At 43.3% G+C, this 18,785-nt stretch overlaps 1 long non-coding RNA gene across 1 annotated transcript; it reads left to right on the top strand.

Annotated features, from left to right (window-relative positions):
- The first annotated feature begins 1,931 nt into the window (after positions 1 to 1,931).
- Positions 1,932 to 6,613, top strand: LOC111091765. Its single transcript, XR_005375971.1, has 2 exons — positions 1,932 to 2,062; positions 5,805 to 6,613. It is a non-coding gene; the product is annotated as an uncharacterized LOC111091765 (long non-coding RNA).
- Positions 6,614 to 18,785: the final 12,172 nt, after the last annotated feature.

The following is an 18,785-nucleotide window of genomic DNA, read 5'->3' as shown; positions in this document are numbered from 1 at the left end:
AGTAGAGTAATTCTATTACCTAATCAATGGTATTGTGATCTGACTGCCTGAAACAATGCAATTGCTTGTGATCACGAAAACGTATTAGTAGGGCAGAGAAGCCGAAGAGCTGGGAAGGATGTTTATCCAGCACAATCTCATCAAGAGGGATGCCCGTATGAGACCAGACTGGTCAAGTTCACGGACCAAAGTTTCTCCTGACACCATGCAAATATTTTGGTTCACATTGTCCATGTTTATCACACAAGTACTTTTCTTTTGACCAGCTTTGCAGACACTGGGAAAGGGAACCACTTGGAAAGCAATCCCTATAAAGCGAACAAGTGAGTATCCATTCAGCAAACACTTAGGGAGCCCCTACCATCCGGCTGGCACCATACAGTGGTAAGTAGCTCCTGCCCTGGTGTTACGGTCCAGAGGAGAGAGGGGCAAACAAGTAACCACACGAATAAAACCACAACTGCACCTTGCACTAAGTGTGTATCAGGCTAAAGGAGTAAGAGAGGCTCTTCTGATACTTTACGTGGAGCCGGGAGTCAACCAGCTGATGGAACCAAAGAGAAAACTGTCAGAAGACAGCGAAGAGTTTGTCGTGTTTGAGGATCGGAAGGGCCAATACAGATCGGATGGGGTCAGGGAAGAGAAGGACCACAAGGAATGACCTGGAGAGGGAGGCAGACCAGACCACAAAGGGCCACAGAGGCCACTCAGAGATGATTTGGAATTATTTGGAATGCAAAATATAAAGTTAGGACGAGATATGATGACGTTTGTGCTCCTAAAAGATCCTTCCATTTGCTATAGAAAGAATGGGTGAGAGGGAGGATTGAAGTAGAAATGGAGAGACCAGGTTGGAGAATTTTGCAATAATCCAGTCAAGGGATAATGGTGATGTGGACAAGAATGGTGGCAGTAGGCAGAAGGGGACAGCGTTGCCATATGCCCAGGAATAGGGTTACTAGACCTTGTTGATAGACTGTGTGTAGGGGAAGAGCAATTGGGTTGAGGAGGTGCCATCCATTCACCAATGAGCAAGGAGGGACGAGGCATAGACTAGATGTGGCCCTGGGTGGGAATGTCGACTTTATGGAGTGGACAAGAGTTCATCTTGAACACGTGACATTTGAGAAGCATGTGAGCTCTCCCAGGGGAAATGTCAAGGGGCCCTTTAGATTCACAGCCATGAAGCTTAGTAGAGATCCAGACTGGGCCCCGAACATTTGACTGTCACCGGTGTGTAAAAACAGTGTTTGGGATTAGAGAAGTGACGCAGGGAGCAAATGCAGAAAAGGAGCCAAAAGAACCACCAGTCTCTTGTGAGCTATAATCTCAGGATTCAGAGTCTTACAACCCATCAACTCTGGGTGGGTTAATAAGGTTGGGTTTCTGAACCAGAGCAACTCAATAATCATTTCTTCACCCATGGTGACTCCACTAAGACAGCTAGCCTAAACCAGCGGCAGAGCACTCCGTCTGTGACAACTGTATTCTAAAGCCCAACTGATTTCATTATTCCCATTTTACAGAGGGGAAAATGAGACTCTGAAAGTTTACAGGATTTGGTTAAAATTGCAGAATCACTCATAGGGGGAATATAAGAAATAATGAAAGGGATTATAAGGGAAAGGAGGGGAACTGAGTGGGAACAATTAAGGAGACAAACCATGAGAGACTCCTAACTCTGAGGAGCAAATAAAGGGTTGTGGAAGGGGTGTGTGGGGGGTTGGGGTTAACTGGGTGACAGGCACTGAGAAGGGCACTTGATGGGATGAGTACTGGGTGTTCTATTATATGTTGGCAAAGTGAATTTAAATTTTAAAAATGTAAAAAAATAAAAAATCGCAGAATCAGTGAGTGACAGATGGGACTAAGACAGGGCATGTAATTGCAGCCAAGAACTCCACCCACCCTTCAAGGATTAAGCCCCATTGGTCATCACAAGCTCATGAAGAAATACAGAAGTTTGTGATCCTGGTGGGAAGACCATAGAACAAAGAAAGCAAAATTAGGCAAAATTAAACACAAACCTGTGGGAAGAAGAGATCATCATGAACTCAGGAAGGTAATAAAGAGTCTCCAGGTGTGTGGACTGCGAAGGATCCCGAGGAAGTAGGAGAGGGGAAAGGGGGAGGGGAAGAGTCTCAGATTTAGGGACACAATGAACCAAGATGCAGAAGACGCTGGGGCGTAGGAAAGAGCTGATGGCAAGTGGGCTTCATTTCTCTCAGGCCACATCCCAGATGGGTGGTGGCCCAGAGCAGGGGGAGCAACAGGACCTGTCAGGGGCAGCAGACAAGGAAGTGGGGACACAGTGACCTTTCCCAGACTCGAGGGATCTGTGTGAGTGGCTAGGAAAGAACATGTCTGGATAAGCTAAAGTCAGGTCAGATTATTTCTGCCTGGAAAGCCAGGCCAGAAACACCGAATTTAGTTTAGTAGTCTACAAGGAGCCTTTGTAGATTATTGAAGAGGGAGGAAATATGAAATCTTCAGGAGAACGAGCACGCTGCTGGTGGTGTTTCTGTGCAACAAGATAAGGAAGGACGAGGACTGAAATCCTAGAGGAAAAATAAGAGGCTTTTAGCTTGATGTAAATCAGTGGCTTTTCAGACTTTCCTTAGCAGAGAATCCTTTCTAAAAATGAACTCCCATTTGAAATCCCAATATATGAAGCAGAAAAAAAAATAGTGGCCTTTATTTGTTTTTAAATTTTATTTATTTATTCATGAGAGACACTGAGAGAGAAGCAGAGACACAGGCCGAAGAAGCAGGCTCCATGCAGGGAGCCCGACACGGGACTCGATCCCGGGACCCCAGGGTCACGCCCTGAGCCCAAAGCGGATGCTCAACCCCTGAGCCACCCAAGCATCCCAATAGTGGCCTTTTTATTAGGACAATTTATTTTATCGCTTTAAACATATAACACACAAAAGATAAAGGAGGCTGATTAAATACACGGAGAAGGTTTAACTCTCAGGTGATGCAGTAGAGCTGCATCTGGTATACGCTTTAGCATCCAAATATTTAATTCATTTGTGAATTTTATTGGGGTCTTATAATAGCAAGAAACACTGATAAGCGTTGATAAGTCCCTGCATATGGTCATTTTCATTTGCTTTTGTATTTTATAGTTTGTCTGCAGTGACAGGGTTCTCTTCAATTGGACTAATCCAGAAGGTAGTGTTAGAGGAATTTTTTTTCCTCAATAAAATCAAGTATGAATAGCAAGAAGCCTCCAAAGCAAAAACAAAACAAAACAAAAACAAACAAAAAGTACGTAGCTGTCTAGAGGGTAAGGTGGTCGTGATTGGCCCTGGTGTAGGCCACCTGCCACCACTCGGTCACTGTGGCCTGAAGAGAGCAAGTACACGGAAGAGCTCTAGAGTCTGGCCGGGCACTTCATCAGGCATTGTGTACCTGTGCCATGGTAGTGGGTTCATTTGTCACCTTATTTTATTTTATTTTATTTTATCTTATTTTATTTTATTTTATTTTATTTTATTTTAATTTTATTTTATTTTTTTCCTTCTTTTTTTTTTTTTTTTTAAGATGTATTTGTTTCAGAGAGACAGAGAGAGAGCCTAAGCAGGGGCAGGGGCAGAGGGAAAGGAAGAAGCACCCCCCCTCCCTCCCCTCCGCCGCAGAGCAGGGAACCCACTGTGGGACCCCATCCTAGGACCCTGAGGTCAATCTGAGCCCAATGCAGATGCTTAACCACCCCCCAGCCACCCAGGCACCCCTCATTTGTAGTTTTAGACAGCAGTGCACCGTCCAGAAGTAAAGAAGCAGCAGGGTAGAGTTCCAGCTTTCCCCATATCAAAGACATTAGGTTTTGCATGTGTGTTTGAAGCTGCTGGCATCCTCATTCTTTATTTCCTGTGGATTGCCCCCAAGAAGAGAAACTAAGAGGGGGCAGGAGGAAGCAGGAGGAGAGAGGAAGGTAGCAGGTCTGAGATACTTTTCTAGCTCTAAAGAGTCTCCGTGATTTGTTTAGTAATAGGCTTGGGTTAACGTAGATCATTTATAAATCAAGGAGCAAATTCCATTTCATCAAGCAAACATGTTCCATATCCCATGCCTGATATTGAAGGAAATTTGTGTTTAACGGGAAAGTTTAAAAGTGCTAACAATTCCCTTCCTTAGGTAAGGAAGGCTCTTGTGGATCATTTATATTCCAGAAATTTCAGGACCCCATAAGAAGAAAAAAGAGACTGTGGCCAATAAGGGGTCATTTACATGTAAACATATTTAGGGTCTGTCTTTTAATATTATCAGAGGTTCGCTTGTTTGTTTTTTATGTCTTGAACGGAAAAGAAATCTTTAGAAGTAGGAAAAAAACCTATATTGGGGCACCTGGGGGGCTCAGCGGTTGAGCATCTCCCTTCAGCCCAGGCCGTGATCCTGGGGTCCTGGATCGAGTCCTGCATTGGGCTCCCTGCATGGGGCCTGCTTCTCCCTCTGCCTGTGTCTTGGCCTCTCTCTCTGTGTCTCTCATGAATAAATAAATAAAATCTTTTTTTTTTTAAAGAAAAAACTGTATTTATTGGGATATCAAATTGATATTCATTCTTTAAAGTTACAGAATTAAAAATCAAGTTTTCCTTGAGTTCCAATTAGTAATCTTATATTGCAAGTTAAGAATAATTCTCTCACTTTTCTTTGATTCATATTTGGTTAGCTCATGGTAAAGAAGTTAAATTAAGCAATCAATATCATTTACAAACTTGGATAATTACACCCCCTTAACCATTTTAAACTGCATTTGTAAATTTAACAGAGTCAATTCTTGTTTTACACATGTTAAATGCCTGCAGAGCAAATTTACAACCTAATGAGCAAAATCTTCCCCAGGTACTTAAATAACTCTTATAAATCTAATGTAGTATGTGTATACATATGGCTAATTAGATTCTCTTAAACATTCCAATTACTTGGAAAAAAGATGAGCATTAATACTAATAGGAATGGGGCCTTGGGAAGGAGGCGTGATAGAGGCACAAGCTGACGCAAGGCCTTCAGAGGTGCCTCAGGACATGGGGACTAAGCGATCTGGAGCCCACGCCCTCTGAAATCCGGGCCACAGGTGTCCCCACCCCAATCTACTCCATCTCATCTGTTCTGAATCCTTCGAAAAGGCTCCCTGATGCCTGGTGCTGCCCGAGTGTCCCCAAGCTTCCCAGGCCTTCACCCTCTCTCTCTCCTACACCCTCCACCTGCCCGTGAGCAGTTGGCTGGAGCGCAGGGAAGAGCTGCTTCAAGAGATGTGGATTTGGGAGCAATCATCTCCTGTCTCCCTCATGAGCAACTCCCATGGAACAAACGTTGACAGAATAGAGCACCACAGTTGGGGAGGGCCTCCGGAGTGAGGAGACAAAAAAGAAGAGACACCTGAAAAAGAAATTATGGAATTCTATGTCTATGTCTCGGACAAAATCATAAAGTCGTAAACCTTAGCTCTTGTACTTAGCACATACGAGAACCCAAGGGCTGGATTTCTACTCCCCTCTTCCCTCAAATATATGTTTACTTATTTGTTATCAAATGAATACTTTGGAATAGAAATCTGGTGCCAAAAATCTATATTTGAATTCTGGCAAGAATGTGGTGAGGGTTTAACCAATAGCCTAGTAAGTACAGGTTCACCACAGGGTTCAGGTAGAGACGTTTCCCAAGGGGCTCCTCTCCCTGAATGATACAAAAAACTCAACGAATCTTTTTGTTTAAACTGGAGCTGCGTCTGCCCAGTATGGTGTGATGCCCTGGGGAGGTTGTGAGAGCAATCGGGCGGTGTTCCTTTCTTCCAGGCTGCACAAGGTAGTCGAGGAGATGAAGCTAAACCACATGCAGCAACAACAGCAACGTAAGACCACGTACCACCGAACGCTGGGCTGGCTGTGACATTCTGTAAATGGTGTGAGAAATGGAGAGGGAAAGTTTCTGGAAATGGTTGCCAAAGGCAGGTTGGACTTCACAGAGATGCAAAGACATCAGCTGACTCCTGGAGAATGTGTAGAACTCACACCCCAACCCAGATGCCTCTGGGTACCTTGAAGGAAAGACCCATCAGGGAACTATTGAAAACTATGGGTAAGCTGACCACATTTTCCATAAAAATGTCAGAACACATGGCCTGACACATGGTCTAACACCAGGAAAGAATATTTTAAACGAAGGCTGTTCCAGAAAATCTACAGCATATGGTTACTCAATTTATGGGCCAAGAAAATCCTAACTACAATAGAGGACTGAGCTGACCCACCCTAGGTAGACAAAACATAGCCACTACCATCTGAGAAGCTCTGAGTTATTTCCTCACTGTCATCAGAGTTCACGTTCGTGTTGAAGTTTCTGTTCATCTCTTCAGAGGAAAGTTCCATGCCTCAACAATAAAAAAACAAGCCAGAGAATTTATATTCAGATTTCTTAAATTATGTTCTTTAATTTTCTCTCAATTTACTTAAATAATTTTTGTGTTAGGCAGGATATATGAATAATGGATATAAAAATGTTTCTTCTACCTGGGACAATAAAATAAAATCCAATGAAAAGTTTCCCTCCCTATAAGAAAAAGAGAAAAAAAAAAAAAAAAAGAAAGAAAGAAAGAAAAAGAGGATATCCATATCCCTCGAAGGCCCAGGCTTGTTACCAGAGCCCCCATTCATACTGAAAAATGTATTTTAAACTACCAAGGTTGTTGTCAGTTTTTCTCATCTGATGTCTCCCTGCTTTTCTCATCAATAGTTTGCTGTCTGAAATAAAATACGTGCCAGAAGCTTCCTCATCCAGTGTTGCAATTGTAAGTCTTAACGATTATTGGAAAAGAAACCATTTTTAAGGACTTGAACTCAAGTCTTGGCAGGGTGAAACATCTTCCATTTCACCTTTTAGCCTATCCCAGAGCTCAGGGATCACTTGCCAACTCATTCTCAATATTATCAAGGAAATGCACATTTTTCTCCTTTTATGGTTAGTGAATATATTGGCCAAGATGATGTGGTAATCATTGCTGAAAGACAACAAAGCCACACATCTGAACATTTCCCTGGCTTCTAAAACAAAATCTGAAATGCATCTTAAAATCTATTTATGTCTGATAAAACCAAAAAGACGTGTTTTTAGTGAGATTTCCTGGACATTAGACTTTTCCTTTTTTTTTTTTTTTCAAGCTTCCATTATTACGGTAGGCCTCAAAAAACTTGGGGACATTTAAATACGGAGCCCAACGTTCATTGGCGGAGTCGTTAAAAAGGGGGAAACACCTAAAACTACAACAACAGAAAGGGAATGTTTTGCAACCACTAAAATAAAAAAGTTGGTCTTAGCCCTAAGAAGGAATGTGATCTGACACATGCTGCAACATGGATGAACCTTGAAGACATGCCGAGTGAAATAAGCCAGAGACAAAGGGACCAGTACTGTAAGGTTCCACTTACATAATGAGAAACCCAGTGTAGTCAAATTCATAGAGAGAGGAAGTAGAATGGCGGTTGGCAGGGGCTGCAGTATGAATGGAGTAAGAGGTTATTGTTTGGAGGTCCCTGGGTGGCTCAGGGGTTGAGTGGCTGCCTTTGGCCCAGGCCGTGACCCCAGCATCCCGGGATCGAGTACCGCGTTGGGCTCCCTGCAAGGAGCTTGCTTCTCCCTCTGCCTGTGTCTCTGCCTCTCTCTCTCTCTGTGTCTCATGAATAAATAAATAAAATCTAAAATAAAATAAGATAAAGTTACACAAATTCTAACTTTACTGGTCATAGAAAAGGGAGTTGCTGCAGTTGGGTGGATCCAGCTAAGCACAGGTAGTGGATTTCACATAGTTAAGAGGTCAAGTGTTTATCTTATTAAGATGTAACAGAAGCGCTCAAGGTCGTCGTAGAGCACTGGTCCTGTCGGAGGGGGGTGAGAGGGCAAGGGCCCATCCACGGGAAAGTCTGCCCTGCGAAGTCTAATAATAAGAGCAGCTCTCACAATATACGTCGTGTGTGTCACTGGGTGCCGGGCCTTGTTCTAAGGGCCTCCTGGGGGTTCAGTGGGTCCCCCTGCATGATCCTGCAGGGGGGTGGAAGGTGGGGCTGCCGCCCTGCAGGCCAGGCCCCTCACCACCAGGTGATACCAATCCTGTATTGCTTGTCAAGTCACTGTATAAATTTCTGTCTGGTCCTGGAACAGAGCGGGGGCGATGAGGGGTAGGAACGCAATGGAACAAACACTTTGTGACTGTGGTCTATCCAGCTTCAAGAATCTGTTTTAGTTTTATCCATTTAAAACGAATTTAATGAATTTACGTACGGCCTGCCACATGGCGTGAAGGATTGGCGACCAGAACGGATACAGGTTTAGAGGAAGCGGATTGTCAATTAGGTAAATTAGGTAGAGTCTACATAGGGCCCCATAAAAATTGTTCCGAATTTTGAAAATCATCAAAAATGAGTCACAGAGAAGTAATGAGGCCGGACAGAGTTCATTCCCCCGACCGGGGTGTGTTTACTGCTCTGGAGACTTAGAAGCAGCTGAGCCCTTTTTTGGGAATTGTGACATATGCTCATCTGGGAACTCAGCAGGTATCAATGCACAACCCAATCTGTTCCCTGAAAGATAATGAATGACTTCGTAATATCAGGCATCAGAGAATAAATATTCATTTTCTGACACTCTGAAGAGAAGATAAATTTAAAATGTCAGTTGCATCTCATCCTAACTAGATGGAAATTTGTTTTCTTCCTGTCAACCTGTTAAATGAAGAAGCCACAAAACATACCAAAGCACTGAAAAGGAAGACTGCAGGTAGCAAGCATTGGAGCGCGGTGAACACAGTGTCGCTGCCTAGAGACGACCAGGCGTGCTTCGAGCGCAGAGTCTAGTCTTTGATCTCAGCCTATCCAGTCCTTGGCTTTCTGTTTTATTAAAAAAATATTTTATCTATTTATGCATGAGAGACACAGAGAAAGAGGCAGAGATACAGGCAGAGGGAGAAGCAGGCTCCATGCAGGGATCCCCATGTGGGACTCGATCCCGGGACTCCAGGATCACGCCCTGGGCCAAAGGCAGATGCTCAAATACTGAGCCCCCCGGGTGCCCCTCCATTCTTCTTCTTGACGCGAGTGTTGTTTAATTACTATGGGATGGGCTAAGTTTTGCCTCCTCCAAATACACGTCAAAGTTCTAAACCACCAGTACCTGTGACTGACCCCTCAGAAAGTGGCTGGATTTGGAGATAGAGTCTTTGAAGAGGTAACCAAATTGAAAAGAGGTCATCGGGGTGGGTGTTAATCCAATGAGTGGTGTCCTTATAAGAGGAGGAAATTTGGACACACACAGAGGTCTAATAATAGGAAGTCCCAGGGAGAAGATGGCCATCTACATGCCAAGGAGAGAGACTCGGGAACTGTGCCAACGTCTTCACCTCAGACTTCCAGCCTTCAGAATTGTGAGGAAATAAATTTCCACTTTTCTGAGCCACCCAGTCTTTGGTACCCGTGTTAGGGTTGGTCTCAGCAAACTCATGCCCCATACTTTCCCCTAGACTGTAAGCTTGACAAGGGCCAGCCTGCGTCTGGATGTCTTCTCTGCCCTTGATCCTCAGGCCTGGGTGTGCAGTGGGTGCTCACTAAACACTGTTGAGTGAGTAGCTGACTACAGCTGGGTGTCTTGGTCCGTTTTCCTAGAGTGCAGGGAGATAACCGTTACCAAAAATTATCAAAAGGAACTTTCTCTTGTTATTGAAAAATAACTTCGTAGTCATATTTTTGAAATGGTGCCCATCCATTCTGCCAAATGCAAAAACAGTATAAGGAAAGGGGGAAAACACTGAAAACCCTGCCAGTTAGAGATGACCACTTTAACTGTTGACACTTGCTGGTCTTTTTTTTTTTTTTCTATACATACACATATCTTCACATAGTAGAATAATACTGCATCACTTACCATATGTCATACTTTCCCTACATTGTTAAAACAACTTCTTAAAAAAATAAATAAAAATAAAACAACTTCTTTTTCTTCTTCTTCTTCTTCTTCTTCTTCTTCTTCTTCTTCTTCTTCTTCTTCTTCTTCTTCTTCTACTTTTTATTCCTCCTCCTCCTCCTCCTCCTTCCTCCTCCTCCTCCTCCTCCTTCTTCTTGATTTATTTATTTATTTTAGAGAGAGAGAGAGAGAGAGAGAGAGCAAGGGTAAGAGAGAGAAGAGCCAGTCGCCCAGCTCTCTCTCCCAGGACCCTGAAATCAGGACCTGGGCTGAAATCAAGAGTCTGCCACTGAACCAACTGAGCCCCCCAGGTGCCTCCTTTAAAACTTCTTAAAACATATTTTAAATGCTTATAAAACATATCAGATCATGTGTATTTTGTTGTTTTTTTTTTTTTGTGATTGAAATTCTCATAATCAGACTAAATACTGTTGTGTTAGTTCAGAAATTCAGACGTTTCTAATTTTTTCCTATCATCACAACCACTGTCATGAACATCTTTGTGTGAAGAAGCTTTACGCCACTTTTCTGAATTCTTTAAAGGATGACAGACAGCCTGGCCTTACGTTACTGATTCACAAAGGTGTGGCCATTGGAGTCAGTGGTGAGGGCCTTTGAGACACATCTTTGTACTGTTCTGTGGGAGAGATGAACCGATTTGTACTCCTACCAGCGGTCCACGAGATTTCCCACCGTGCTTTACTCTTACGTGTGATTTTTACGAATCTTGTTCATTTGGTAAGCTGAAACAGCATCTGGGTGTCCTTTTCATTTTCATCCTTTGACTATTAATGAAGCTTTCCATTTTCCTGCATGCATGAACCACTTATAACTGCGCCTTCTGAATGGCCTGCGTGTGCCCTTTGAAAAGGGGCTTCTTCGGAAGTAGTTTCTAGTTAGTTCTCTACTGCAGTATTGCCTGCCCTCCAACAGAGACCTCAGCTTTTAACTTAATGACACAACCCATCCTAAAGCTGTCCCAGAATCTTATCAAGGACCTGCTGCACTACAATGAAGCCTTCACTGTTCCAAGAGACAGAGAAACCTGTTCCGATCATTCACCTCTTACTAACCAAGTTTTGATACATCAAGTGTGTGTGTGTATATATTTAATTCAGCTAAGTGTGAAATCAGTTTTCTTGGTGGAATGGAAGTTTCATTAAAAAAAAAATGAAACTTTTATAGGGACTGCAGATAGCTCTCTATTTCCAGTATAATTTTGGCATAATCCATCTATTTCTCAGCTGCATTTATTCAACTTAGGAGACAAAGGAAATTAAAAATACATATATTTGGTGGCACCTGGGTAGCTCAGTGATTGAGCATCTGCCTTCTGCTCGGGTCATGATCCCGGGGTCCTGGGATTGAGTCCCACTCTGCCTCTCTCATGTCTTTCGTGAATAAATAAATAAAATCTTTAAAAAATAAATACATAAAAATACATATATTTTCCCACCAACTTAGTCTAAACTTCGCATCCGTAGTGAGACAAAATCTTGTGCCTGGAGTAGAGCTTAGAAGTCCTCTAATCGAATATTTGGGTGTTCGGGCAAGGAAAGCTTCCACAGAACCGTCTGTTAAAGCAGTGCTTGGTGCAGAGTCCTGTTTTAGGGAGAGAACGGATAGGATTTGCAGAGAAACGCTGAGGGTGCACAGGTCAGGGGGGCCAGTTGAGCACTGCGCAGGAAAGACCCGGCAATTTGGAGCGCCCTCTGTGGCCCCCCTTCCACACGGCCACCTGGCTAACCCAGACCCATTCCTGCACTGTGTGTCCGACCCCAGCACAGGGGGTGTCCCGGGGCGGTGCCACGGGGCACCCTGCTGGGCCCTGTCCTCTCCATGTGCACCCCGGGTGTCACTGTGTCAGCCTCCTCTCGCGGCCATCCTTCCCTTTCCATCTGTCCTCCCACTAAAAATACATCCGACTTTCCTTTTCCCGACAAAAGCTTCACTCTAGGCTTTCCTCGCTCACATCACCCTGTTTGTCCCCTTTTCCCTTTGCAAACTCCTGGAAACGTACAGTTTTTCTTTCCCACCAATCCCACTCCACCCACTGCCCATTGAGCTTGCCTATTCTTGAATTTCGCACAAACCGATGTATATGATACATACTCTTTTGCATCTGGTTTCTTTCCGCATTTATCCCTTTTTTTCTCCTTTTTTTTTTAAATTACGATAAAATAGCATTACATAGAATTCACCCTTCCAACCATTTTAAGTGTACAGTCCTGTGGCGTTAGGTACATTCGCTTGCTTGTGCAACCATCACCACCACCCACCTCCAGGATGTCACCACCTTCCCAAACCCAAACTCTGTCCCCAGAGGCCCCAACTGCTCACTGTCCCCTGCCCTCCAGCCCCTGGTACCCTGTCACCTAACTTCTGTCTCTATGAATTTGCCTCGTTGGGGTGCCTCATATAAGTGAATTCAGACACGGTTTGCCCATTTGTGTCTGGCTTATTTGGTCACCATGATGTTTCCAAGGTTCCTTCAGGCCCCAGCACGTATCACAACTTCATTCCCTCTTAAGACCAAACGATATTTCGTTGCATCCGTGTGTCACATTCTGTTTATCTGCTCACCCATGGATGGGTTTCCACTGTTTTGGTTACTGGGACTAGTAATGTATGAACACTAAAGTCCCTGCGTCACCTCTTTTGAGCATAGACCTAGGAATGAACCTTATGGCAACCCCGTTTAACTCCTAGTTGCCACACTAGTTTCCACAGTGGCTCTGCCACTTTACATTCTCACCAGCAACGCTTCTCTCTACATCGTCACCAACACTTGTACTTGTTTTCTTTCCTTCTTTCTTTCTTTCTTTTTCTTTCTTTCTTTCTTTCTTTCTTTCTTTCTTTCTTTCTTTCTTTCTTTCTTTCTTTCTTTCTTTCTTTCTTCTTTCTTTCTTTCTTTCTTTCTTCTTTCTTTCTTTCTTTCTTTCTTTCTTTCTTTCTTTCTTTCTTTCTTTCTTTCTTTCTTTCTTTCTTTCTTTCTTTTCTTTTCTTTCTTTCTTTTCTTTCTTCATTTCTTTCTTTCGTCCCTAATAGCCATCCTAAATATCTCACTGTGGTCTTGATTTATGCATTTATTCTTAAAATGCTCTCGGTCTTTGGTTCCTGTCTTCTTATCGGTTCTTTGTTTATTCTTCATTCTCCTTGGCCAAATCCTCTCTTGGCTTCTTCAGCGTGAGTTTCCCAGCTTCTGTCTTCTTCAACCCATCCTGCATTCTTTGCGCATGGCCCCCTAGAGATTTCATCCACCCCACGCTTCCAAATGGGAGCATCACACCCATGTTGGGAGCTCATAAGTCTGTATTTCTCCAGTCAGGACCAATCTCTGAGCACCATTTTGCTTTTAAATAACTACCTTTGGAAAACAAAAGAACTTGGTTAAAAATATGGACACAATTAATGGTCTCTGCTGCTGGTGAATGAGATTAGGGAGTGAGGAATAAAGGAAAGATTTTTTTTAAACTGTGGTTAAAAAACAAAATAAAATTTACCATCATAACCATTTTTAAAAAAATAGACTATTTTTTACAGCACCATTAGTTACAGAGCAAAATAAGCAGGATATATTCCCATATACTCCCTGCCCTCACATATGCTTGGCTCCTCCATTTTAAAATCCTTCACCAGAGGCACCTGGGTGGTTCAGCAGTTGAACGTCTGCCTTGGGCTCAGGGCATGACCCCGGGGTCCTGGGTTTGAGTCTTGCATCAGGCTTCCCGCGGGGAACCTGCTTCTCCCTCTGCTTATGTCTCTGCCTCTCTCTGTGTGTCTCTCATGAATAAATAAATAAAATATTTTTTTTAAAAAAACCTCCACCAGAGTGGTGCATTTGATATAACCAATAAAACTACTTTGATACATCATTATGACCCAAGTCCATAGTTTACATTAAGGTTCACTCTTGCTGGTGTACATCCCATGGGTTTGGACAAATGTTTAATGATGGGTCTGCACCATTACAGCATCATGCCTAGTGATTTCACTACTCCCCAATCCTCTCTGGTCTGCCTATTCATCCTTCAATTTCTCTCAAACCCTGGCAATCCCTGATCTTTTTACTGTCTCCATAGTTTTGCCTCTTCTGGAATGTCCTATAGTTGGAATTCCATAATAATAGCCTTTTTAGATTGTCTTCTTTCACTTCACAATATGTATTTAAGCTTCTCTGTCTTTTTTTTCCCCTAAGATTTTATTTATTTATTTGACACAGAGAGAGAAAGAGCAGTAGCAGATGGAGCAGCAGGCGGAAGGGTTGAGGGAGAAGCAGTCCCCCCATTGAGCAGGGAGCCCAGTGTGGGGCTTGATCCCAGGACCCTGGGATTATGACTTGAGTTGAAGGCAGATGTTTAACTGACCGACCCACCCAGGTCCCCCTCTCCATAGCTTTTCAAAGCTTCATAGTTCATTTCTTTTTATCACTGGATAATATTCCACTGGATATTATGGATGTACTGCAGCTTATTTATCCATTCACCAACTGAGGGACATTTTGGTTGCTACCAGGTTTGGGGGGCAGTTATGAATAAAGCTGCTGCAATCATTTGTGTGGACATGAGTTTTCAACTCATGTGGGCAAAATCAAGGAGCACAATCACTGGATCATATGGTAAAAAATATGTTCAGTTTTGCAAGGAACTTCCAACATGTCTCCCAAAGAGGCTGGATCATTTTTCATCCCCACCGGCCATGACTGAAAGTTTCCATCACTCCACCTCCTAACCCAGCATTTGGTGTAGTTAGTGAAATAAACTGATAAGCTGGATTTCATTAAGATTAAAAATCTCTGCTTGCAAAAGACACTACCAAGAGAATGAGCAGACAAGCCACAGACTGGGAGAAAATATTTATAAAAGACACATCCAATGAAGGACTGTTATCCCAAATATACAAAGAGCTCTCAGAAATCAACAATAAGAAAATAAATAATTTGATTTAAAAGGGGCAAAAGGGACGTCTGGGGGGCTCAGCAGTTGAGTGTCTCCCTTGGGCCCAGAGTGTGACCCCAGGGTCCCGGGATCGAGTCCTGCATTGGGCTCCCCTCAGGGAGCCTGCTTCTCCCTCTAACTGTGTCTCTGCCTCTCTCTCCTTGTCTCTTATGAATAAATAAACAAAATCTTAAAAAAAGGAGGGGGGGGGCAAGAGACACCTCCCCAGGGAAGTCTACAAGTGGCAGAGAAGCATATGAAAAGATGCTCAACATAGCACGTCATGCAAAGTTTGCAGATTAAAACAAGATACCCCTACACACTTATTAAAATGGCCAGAAATCATTGATGTTCAAGCGTATGGGTCATTGGTGCTAAGTCTATTCGCATCGCTGCACAGCACAGAACTGAAACTATAGACCCATTAAGCAATAAAACCGCACCTTTCCCCTCCCCACAGCCCCCCTGTAACCACCTTTCTATTTTCAGTTTCTATGCATTTGACTACTCTAGTCACCCCCCCCCCCCCCCAAGTAGAATCATACTGTATTGGTCTTTCTGTGACTGCTTTATTTCACTCGCATAGTGTCCTCAAAGCTCATCCATTTTGTCACATGTGACAGGATTCCTGGTGCTTTTTAATTGTTTTTTTTTTTTTTTTTTTTTTTTAAGTGTTCCTGTTTTCAATTAGGAAATATTTGCTGTGCTGGGCATTGCTCCCCTCTTCCCCCAATCCATTCCCCATCCTGCTCAGGCTCCGCTGGGCTGGGAGTCCCAAAAGGCTGACCTCTGTGGGTTGCATCAGCGCTTGTCCTCTCATTTCTGGTTGGGTTTGGCTAATGGAGCTGGGAAAGCACGAGGTATTTATTAGTTCCCCGACACAGCACTCCCTTCCTGCCTCACCCTTCTTTCATTCTTGGGCCCAAGCACCAGCTCACTGTCGTCCTTTCCCCGCCTGCCTGGCCCCCACCCACTCCCCAGGCCTCCTCAGGCCTAGGGCTAGGAACAACTTCCTGTGGTTGCCTGTCCCTACCTGCTTCCCCATCCCTTTTTTTTGTTGTTGTTCCTTTAACCTCATCTATACCTTGGTAAATAAAATCTCTTTATTAAAGTCTCTTCATCAAACCCTTCTGAGTATGCCATCTGTTCCTATGACCCCTGCTGTGATCCTGAATCAGACTCATGCAGCAATAAAAAAAAAAAAAAAGTAATGGTGTAGAAGGTGAAAAATAAAACTCTGTATGTACCCTTACAGCCTTTCACTCCCTGCAATTCCATATACAGTTGTCATTTTGTCTGTCATTTGTTTTTTTTTTTTTCTTTGGCAGGGGTGAGGGGTTGGCATATGAGTCGTAATACTGACCTTGGGTTCACCTATTGGGTGAGCTTTAATTGGTCTCAAGACGATCATGTTAAATCCCTCTCCCTTGCTGGTAACTGGTTCAGAAATCCAGGCCTTAAGCCATCAGGACAGGGTATTTCCCTTCACCTGGGCCTGGGCTGACACTGAGCTCCTGAGTCACTGCCATGGTCCAGCTCAGGCCAGAGAGATCCAAAGGGAAATTTGCTGAGAGGGGCGAGGGGGGGTGGTTCCTCTCAAGAGGTGAGACCCAGAACAGCTAGAGCCAGTTTGAGGAGTCAGCAGAGGAGGCCGAGCCAGGAGAATCCAGGAAACAGAGAGTTGGGCCAGCAGGTAAAGCTAACCCTAAACCCGACTGGCCTCACACATGCAACTATGGCATCTGCTAAATGTCATGGTTTTTTGTTTACTTGGAACTAAAGCATCCTCACCAAGACTTGGACATACCGTAAAAGATGCATCCCCCAGTGGGATCATGTCGCAGGTACCGAGCTGCAAATTGCTTTTTTTACTAAGTCACATGATCCTGAACATCTTTCCAGGGAAGCACATTTAGATCAGCTTCTGTAGTTTAAATACTAGATAGTCTTTGTCAAAAGGAAACATCGCAGTTTATTTGTCCTTCCCCCTCCTCTGAAGAACGTTGAGGCTGTTTGCAGCTGTTCCCTGTTACAAACATTAGCAAAATGACACATGCTCTGCTGTGCCTGTTTGAATATGTACGTAAGAGAAATTCCTACTAGAATTGCTTGGTCAATAAATCTGAGAATTGAAAATGTTCGTGAATACTGCTGTCGTGCCTTCCAAAAGGTTACATCAATTTACATTCCTACTAAGACTATGTGAGCATAATTATTTCTTCACTCCCTTGGCAACGTTGGGTATGATAAAGAGTTTAAATTTTTGGAGAACAGATGAAAATCACATATCACCAGTGTATTAATATTTTTATTTAGGAGTGAGGTCAAGTCATTTTTATGGTTTTTTTCCTTGTAAGCTGTTTGTGTCCTTTTGCTCATTTTTCTATTTAATTTTATTTTTCCTATTGATCTGAGGTAGCTCTTTGAACTTTTTTTTTTTTTTTAAGATTTTATTCATTTATTCATGAGAGACACAGAGAGAGAGGCAGAGACACAGGCAGAGGAAGAAGCAGGCTCCCCTGCGGGGACCCCTCAGGCACCCAGGTGCCCCTGAATATATTTTTTAAATAGCTATTTATGTTATAGATTCTGTCCCCCTGCTTTTGTTAATCATTTTAGTTTGTTTATGGTACATTTTTAAGAGAAAGTCTTGTGCAATATTACATATTGATTGATGTTTACCTTCATCATTCAAGACTATCGCTTTATGCATAGAGTCCTTCCTTCCTGCCAAGATTATTTAAACCCACCAATGTTTTCTTCCACTAATTTTATGGGTTTAAATTACATTTGAATATCTGATCCACATGAAAAGTTTTTACTCTTGGGGCACCTGGGTGGCTCAGTGGTTGAGCGTCTGCCTTCAGCCCAGGGTATGATCCTGGGGTCCCAGGATCGAGTCCCACGTCGGGCTCCCTGCATGGAGCCTGCTTTTCCCACTGCCTGTGTCTCTGCCTCTCTCACTATGTCTATTATGAATAAGTAAATAAAATCTTTTTTAAAAGAAGTTTTTACTTTACACAAATCTGCACTCTTCAGTTATTTTGTTGCAATGAATACAAATTAACGCTATAATTTTTAAAGAAATATAATCACCAGCTAGTATAGTATGGATATATCTTTCTATGAAAATCTTAACAAAAACAAAACCAATAACAGATGTAATTTGAAAAACATCAATATGGTAAAAGGATGAAACTAGGCTTCCCATATTTTGCTTTGAAATTTGAAAGATCACCATATGGAGCCTCCCTGTGCTATGTCTAAACTCCTCTTCAATGTGTACACACTGTTCAGCACACGAGGACCGCCGGCTTGTGATCGGTGGCCACCTCTCCCTAGGCTTGGTATCAATCCACAGAAAAAAACAAGGGAGAAAACAAGTCAAGAGAAAAAGTAACAGAGATAGAGTAAGATACAGGTAGAATGTGATACAGTGACCCGTTAGACGTTAGACGCAGAGCCAACACTTCCCACTGGGCAGTAACAAGCCTTCCCGTCACATCTGGATTGCCAAATAGCACAATTCGTTTCTTGACTCCTACTTCATAAAAGCTCTTCCACAGCCCCAAGGTGTCTCCACTTGGCACAAAGTTGAGAGCACAGGCTCTGGAGCCAGACCCCCGGATTTACACTGAATGCTGCCAATTACCAGCTGTAAGGCCTTGGTGCGTTGCTTCATCTCTGGGCCTCAGTTTTCTCACCTGTAAAGTGGGGATAATCAGAGTCTTACCTAGCTTGTGGACACATTACCTGAGTTAATTCACGGAAAGCATTTAGCATAACACCTGGAATATAGGTGTTCCGTCTATATGAGCTCCTATCTTCATCAGAGAGCCACTAAGGCTACTGGAGCTACAAGTCCAGCAGAGAAGTACAGAGGAATGTTGG

Source organism: Canis lupus, chromosome 22 (genome assembly GCF_011100685.1).
Source record: "Canis lupus familiaris isolate Mischka breed German Shepherd chromosome 22, alternate assembly UU_Cfam_GSD_1.0, whole genome shotgun sequence".
NCBI classification, from domain to species: Eukaryota; Metazoa; Chordata; class Mammalia; order Carnivora; family Canidae; genus Canis; species Canis lupus.
The sequence above is the reverse complement of the archived record's forward strand: the minus strand, read 5'-3'. Positions and strand labels throughout refer to the sequence as shown.